The sequence below is a fragment of the Haliaeetus albicilla genome, chromosome 7 (assembly GCF_947461875.1).
Source record: "Haliaeetus albicilla chromosome 7, bHalAlb1.1, whole genome shotgun sequence".
Lineage (NCBI taxonomy): Eukaryota > Metazoa > Chordata > Aves > Accipitriformes > Accipitridae > Haliaeetus > Haliaeetus albicilla.
This window is the reverse complement of record NC_091489.1, coordinates 13,469,014-13,476,518: the sequence shown is the minus strand read 5'-3', so window position 1 is coordinate 13,476,518 and position 7,505 is coordinate 13,469,014. Positions and strand designations below refer to the sequence as shown.

Sequence of the window (7,505 nt, the reverse complement as noted above, 5' to 3'; positions counted from 1 at the left end):
AAGAGGGTAAGGGGGAGAGGAAGACCTTCGCCGGGGCGCGAAGAATCGTTGGTTCGCTCCCCCCCGCTTCTCATGATAGAAGCTGTTCTTCCTAAAACAGGGAGTTGGGCCGGGGAGAGGTAACCTAAACAGATGGATTCTTTGAAAGCTTGCCGCCCGTATCTGTGGAGCACAGGCCCCGCGGCGAGCCATGAGGCGTGGGGACAAGGAACCGCAGCGGCGGGAGGAGGAAAACCCTTCCTCTGAGAAAAGCGAGCCAGCCCAGAGCCTCCCTTGACTTTAGCACTTCTTTTTGGAGAAGCAGAGGGCACAAAGTTGAGATTGAGAGGTGAAGAAAACCCTTAAACAAACCTGATACTGACCAGTTGCTAGAAGAAAGCGTGGAAGAGTATTACGGGCAGCCTTGCTTGCTTTCATAAATGTGCAGTATTAGTTAATTTGCACCAGCAGTGGCCTTTGCTGATGAGAACCAAAAGGAAGAAAGGATCCCGTCTCTACTCACCTCCCCTCAGATTGGCTCCAGCACCTGAAAGGCAGCGGCTTCCAGGGTTATTAAGCAGTTTCACCTGGAACCCATCACTAGGTCTGGATCTGAATCCTTTCCCTGTTGCTGTGTGCTCCTGTCCTTTATCAGATGTGGGCTTTTCATGAAGTGTGCCTACAGCAGAGGGGCAGGGAGAGCGGAGCCAGAGAGGCTGTGACTGGCCTTTCTGCCAGCTCCCTCATGGATATCCAGATATCCAGCTGCTTAATAATACCTGCACTGGGATTATCTATCCTTGCCTCCCCTTGTACAGCATTCTGCTCCTTACGCTTCACCATGCATCTCACCTCTTTTCTGGTTTCTCTGCTCTGGTCTCCAAACTTCTTTCAAACTTTATAGAAGCAAACCCCTTCTGCGTTTTGTGTCTAAAAACCCTGTGGAGCTCCAGAGGGCCGCAGTTAAGTGTTTTGAAGCTATATGCACATACCTGCGTATGTTCCTATACAGTGCAGAAACCTAACACATGCTAACTGCATGTAACTGCAGTGCTACGGTGGGAACTTGCCATGGCTGCGTGTGCCAGCCTGGTTTTGCTCCACTTGGTTATTTCAGATTGCAGTTCCCTTTAGGGTGGCACCTTCACGCAGGCTCCGTTGGCCCTGAGCAAATAGCAACAACCATTTAGACAGTCTCCAAGCCTGAAGTCCCAACAGCTAATGTGGCTCTTCCCCAAGAATGAGCTACCAAGTCCCTGTACAAGCTCCAGGGCTTGTGCACACCGTTTCTCTGCCAGGTCTCCTCTTGAGCAATGCAAATGGGAATGATGAGTAAGGGAGCAATACCTTTTGACTCACTGGACTAAAGCAAACTGCTTTTGGAGCGACGGGGTGGAGAAAGCAATGGATACTTGGGTTTGGCTTGGCTTACTATTTTTTCTAAAAGGCTGTTCAATCTAAACTGAAATGACTGGCATGCACTGGAGGGCAAGGAAGAAGAAAAAGCTAGCTACGCCCAGCCATCGAGCGCTGCAGTCTAGGCTGCCTCAGCAAGAGGCTCCTGCAGTTTAAGCTGCACTCATCCACTTCTTGCATAAGGTTTCCTCTGCATAGGAAGCATTTTTTTGGTTGGTTTCAATTGCAGCATCTACTACTCAGTTGAACGTTAACACTGTGAGGTAAACACATTATTATCATTACTATTAGTCATTACTATTACTGTTTGATCCTCAATGTTGACTGTAAGAGGAGTCTTCCAGGATACGACGTGACACTGCCGGCTTCACAGTACATCAGGCCTGGCCAAAACCTGAAGGGATATTTGGGGGAAGGTGGGGATTACCTGTCCTGTTTCAAATTACTTCTCACAGCTCACTATCTGGCAGGAAAATGAGGAGGTTTTCCCCATGGAAAATTTCCCCAGGGAAATTCTCAGTGCCGCCTTTTTATTTCCAGAGGACTATAAACTAGTGCAAAGTCCCCAAGTGGTTTAGAGAGCTACATCCCGCTGCCTTCCAGTGGTACCTGGGCTCCTTGCTGGTGCCCGGGACTGACATGGGAGGAGGGAGGTGGAGGCTGAAGCATGCTGGGCAGTTGCACCTCAGCTGGATTTTGAGTGGTCTGGGGCACTTGCCGCTGGGATCGGTGGGAGGCAGAGGAGCGCAATTCCTGCCTGTAGAGACTGCACGTAAATCAGGCAAACAGCGCAGGCGTTTGGGTTCGCGAAGTCTGGCTCCACCGCAGCTATTGTGATCCCTGTTATTCAGGAATTCTACAAAACCGTACCAATTCTCATAAAAGTTTTGCAGAGTAGATAAATACTACACTCCGGCCTTCGCAGCAAAGGGAAAAGGAAAGCTTTAAGCAATTAGGCCAGGCCACACAGCGATTCGGCAGCAAGCCGGGCCGCCCGCTGTGCGGGGCTCCCGAGGCAGCCGGGCCGCTGCGTCCTCTTTTGCCGCCGGCGACAGCACCGGCACGGCTGCGGCAGCCCAGGCAGCAGCCGTGAAGGGGGCTGGGGTGGGGGACCACGTACATTTTTTAAGGAAAGAAAGGGCCTGACCTTCCTCATGTTAGCAAGGAGCAGCAGCTTGCTTAAAAGATGCTGACCTGCGGCTAAATGCGTTTTCCCTGGATTGCTCCAGTAAGCTTTGCTATCTATTTTGCGTTTTTCTATCTGTTTTGCAGAGAAGTTAGAAGCTCTTAACTTCGGTCAGAGCTGTTCTTGGCCAAGGTTTTGGCGACGCCTCTGTTCCCTTTCCCGTCAGAGAAATGGGTTGGGTCTCATCTCGCCTTCCTTGCAGGAGCCGGCTGCCATGGTACTCTACCTACAAAAGATGAAAGTGCTTTAGGCTCCTTTGGGGTGACTGGTACCTGCCCATGAGGGATCAGAGTAAGTTTGAGAAGAGCCCCCTTCCCCCAGGCAAAAAGAGGACATTCTCTTTTCTTTCTGAGAAGCAAAAAGCTTTTTTCCTTTGACTCAAAAGATACTGTTTTGGAAAATCAGAGCTGACCACATAATAATTCCATCTCCTTCTCCCAGTTTTGGAGTGATAAGACATGCACGATGCTGCTTGACACTGTGATATTTAAAAGACAAAGTAGGGGTCAAATCTGCTGAACGTTTTCCAAATTCCAGTGAGGTTTATCACAAAGAGCCCCATGCACGGACCCAACTGGCGTGACTGACAAGGGCTGGATTGTGGAGTCACTAGAAAGCTCAGTTTCCAGCCAACGCTGATGGGCCAAATCACATTCTTTGGGGCAAAACCTGCTGGAAAGCTACAATTATGCAGAGACCCCAGGGAGTTTTCACAGCAGAATTTCTGACAAGAAACCCTATTGTGAGGACCTGGGTTTTCATGCTTCAAGGAGCAACTGTCCTCTATCAGCACCGTCCTGCCTGGGTCTGGTGAGAAACAGCCTGGAACTCAGCCCCCTGTGGGGCGGGCAGGCAGGAGGCTGCCGCTCTCCCTCCCTTGCACCCTGACATCTCCCCTGGATTCCTCCAGCCTCCTTGGAAGAGGCGCTGCCGGGCTCTCCTTGTCAGCTTTCTGTCCCAAGAAGCGCAGGAAGAAAGGTTTTTCCCACAGCAAGTGCTGACAGGACTAGCGTGAACTTGTCCAAGGGAGATTTGGCAGAAATGCCCACCAGCTAGCTACGACTGAGAAACTGGCTCCGTTTCTCTCGCCCTGCTCAGACACCGGCCTCTGGGGCTGCTGCTGACACGGAGCGTCTCTGCTCACGTCGGAGGACTGACACTGCGGAGACTTCTTTGCACCCTGATGCACTCACCTGCCAGCGCATTTCAGCCTCCTGGCCCGAAGCCAAAGGGGACGGATTTGGTATTGCTAAGCCTCAGTTATTTCAACAGAGACAGGCCGCGACTCGCCCTAATACTCAGAGCAGAAACTAGATCTGGAGCAGGAACGAAGCTGACACCTGCAAGGTGGGCTCAACCTCAAGAGCCTTCCCCCGGTATCAAAGTTTAGAGCAAGGCTCAGCAGCTCATGCTCCTCCACAAAGCATGGGCACTTGGACAGAGGAGTTTGGATTATGTCCACGTTTGCTCAGTCTTCCTTAAGATGCTCCCCAGAAGACGAAGGCAAACGCTTCAACGATGTGTACTGTCCAGGTAAGGGAGGGACTGGGAGGAGATGATGGGAAAGCACCAGATCTCTCAGCTGAGAGGCATATACCCCTGTCTGACAGCTGGAGAAGCCTTCTGGTTTATGGATACACCAGACAAAACCAACTACTTGGTGAGCTGAGCAAGAACTGTCTTTTCACTCCGTGTTGGTGTAGGCTGCTGAACAGTAAGGCATTGCTTCATGTTGTGGGTTTCCAAGCACTGTGGAAAACCAAAGGAGAACACAACTTAGACTACATACATGAACACTGGTTTGATGACTTTCCAGGTAGTCTACAAGCACCAAATATTGCAGGAGAAAATGTGACCATATTCTTGCGAATAGCTAAATTTGCAAGATGTGACTTCAGCTACCCATCTATCTGCTTATCTGCTCTTACTGCTGCAGAATCACCTTTCCCAAACACAAATCTGCCTTGCAGCCATGCCATTTCTGCAGGTGTTCATTATGCAACTAAACAGGTAAGACTAGGAATTAATCTTTGTCCCAAAGGGACAAAAATGGTCTGCTGAAGGACTAAAAAGTCATTCATATTGAGGAAGTTACCTGAAAAGTCTGCAGAGTTTTAGGAAAAGATAAGGGGAGACAACTCCATGTAACTAAAATTTTCCATGGTACTTGTTTTGCCTTCTAAAATCTAGCACTGATTTTAGAGCAGGAAAGGAAGTTCAAGGATTAAGACACTTTGCTAAATTATAATCAGTGCTTTTTCACAACCTTCCTGTGTGACATTAGGAATATCACTTACCCACTTGCTGTATCCATTCCCAATGTATGAAATGGAGATAACAGCACTTCTTTACCTCCACTGTGGATCAAAAGGATAAATACATTAAATCATTTTCCAAGATGCTCAGACAATATGGTTAGTGAAGAAATGCCCTACACAGATTGACCTTGGGAAACACACCAAATATGGCCTATGGTTTGTTCAAATACAAACAAATGGAGAAAGTGAAAATGAAAAAGGCTCACAGCTCTTCAGTGAGGCATAGGTGCCTCATTGCCTGCTGCTTCTTCTAGCACATCTCTCCAGCATGATCTTGGGAATCTTGTCATCTTTGAGCAATCAGAGACTAACGACTACAGTTGATTTGCCCTCCGTGAGCTTATCACCACACAAACTAGATTGGAGGCTCCAAGAAGAGAAGTTCCCATGTGCTGTGGGAAGCCATACCCTGGACTGTTGCTCTTGTGTCTGCCACAGACTGTAACTGCCTCCGTTTCTCTCCTGCACCCAAACTGGAGAGAATCACGAGTTCAAAACTGGGAGATGCAACTGGCCTTTGCTACCTGACAATGATCCCATGAGCCCTGAGGTTATCCAAAGTCTCCTGTATTGCCCTGGCCTGGTAAATGAAAACTGCAGGAATGCTTTCCCTTGTAGCACAGGAACTAAAAATTACTCGGCCCAGTAGCAGCACCGCCGTGCTGAGAAGGATTCGTTTCACTGGGCACATTACTTGCACTCAACCTGGAGAGAGGTCGGCTGAAGGATCAAATCTATGTCTCAGATCAGCTCCTGAACATCAGGTACAGGTATAGGCTGTATGCTTACACTCTGCCAGGTTTCTGAGATAGAGTAGCAATTTGGAAGTGCATGGATGAAGCCCCCCCAAATGCTAACTTAATACAAATCACAAATCTGAAGCAGCATTTCATTTTGAAGCGTGGTCTCAAGTTTTCCAGATGAGCCAAAGCCATAAAGAGAGTGAGCAGTTTGTGTAACGCTTCTGCTGGGTGCTCTATATTATCCTAGTGTTTAGACCATTATTCTTAACCCTGAACAGCATTGCCTCCGTGTACTCCTGCTAATCTCTACTTTTCACAGCACCAATTCCCCTGTGGCGTAGCAGAATTCTTTGCCACCAGCCTTTTTGCCCATCGGATCCAAAGAAGGGAACAGGATGGCAAAAGTTTGCATAAAGCACACTCCTACCATGCCTGCCTGACAGCAGTGGCATTAACTTACCCTTTCAGCCACAATCAGTTAAAATATAAAACCAGACTTGCATTTTTCCTTTACATACTCAGAAAAGGAAATCCACATGTTTATATTCAAAACCCACATTCAAATATACCACTGGTCAAATCTTACCATCTTACTGTGTCTGACAGGCCAAATCTGTCTTTGCAGAAAACCTCCCCCCTTCCCCATCCCCTGTTGCCCCTAGAACAACCTTCCACCCCATCTCCAGGCTCTTCTAATACGACAGCATCAGACATTGGTGCTGGGACGCGACTGTTACGGTGTGCTGGTGCTTCCATTACACACAGCTATTTTCAAAAGCTTACAACTGAGCTTTAAAGTTCACTTCATGCTGCAGCTTGGCATCCAGTACCATTTCTGGGCAAACCGAAGAAAATGTATGGCAGTTTTTCAGTCGCAAGTGACACATCAGCAACTGAGTTATGCGGTTGAGATTTAACTTTTGACCTTCAAAATAAGATCCCTTCCATCCACTTCTAACATTTTGCAGGGGATTTTTTCACCCCCCCAATGCCTGTTTCTCATGGAGCTGCCTTCCAGCACCCTTCCCACCATACCTGTGGGCACCTAAGCAGAGCCTGACTTTGCAAATGCTCCTTTGGGACAGACAGACCCTGCAAAAGTGGTCCCAGTGATTCCAACACCACTAGACAGGCACTTCTTGGTACCACACTTGGTAACACCTTTCTTGTTTTTCCCACAGAGTCTGTGTATGGAGGTCTATACGTAACAACGCTCAGTTCTCTTCTATGGTCTTGGCTCATGCAAGCAGATTGATCGACAGTGTTTTATATGTTTGCTGAGCTCTTTGCAATAAAGGCTGATTCCTTAAAAATAAAACAGAAGGAATGCTGTGGTATTGTATTACAGTATTCTAGCTCTCAAAAATGCTGCTGTGTTGTTTTAGGCTATGGTCTAACGTCACAGATGTTCCCTTTCTGAAAATGGAGGGAAAGATCAAAGCACCATTACCCTTAACTGGGAATTACAGGCCTTTATTTTTTAAGAGGATGTAGAGCTTTATTCTTTGGTGGACGATGTTTTTTCATTTGATAAGAGGACCCAAGTTGGCGTGCAGTGTGGTTTCCTTTGTTAGTCAAAACAATCTACCTTCAGATTAAATATTTTTATTACATGAAGAATTGAAAGGAGGAAGAATTCAACAGCTGGAATCCACAGATCTGTTCTCCAATATTTAGAATTTGTGGTTTTGTTTGTATCTTTATGATACTACGTACCATCCTATATTATAACATTAAAACAATTCATCAAAGGTCCTATGATAAAGAATCGCAAAGAAATTGAAATCCTTCAAATATACCATCAGTTTCACATACCTTCAGTTCTGCCAAGCTACTTCTCTACATATAGTTAGAGAACATTTC

General features: G+C 47.4%; 1 long non-coding RNA gene across 1 annotated transcript; it reads right to left on the bottom strand.

Moving 5' to 3' along the window:
• Positions 1–236: 236 nt before the first annotated feature.
• On the bottom strand, positions 237–6,106 carry LOC138686064 (uncharacterized). The gene is made up of 3 exons (XR_011325381.1): positions 4,879–6,106; positions 3,775–4,330; positions 237–2,807 (listed from the first exon to the last, which is right to left on the bottom strand). It is a non-coding gene; the product is annotated as an uncharacterized lncRNA (long non-coding RNA).
• Positions 6,107–7,505: the final 1,399 nt, after the last annotated feature.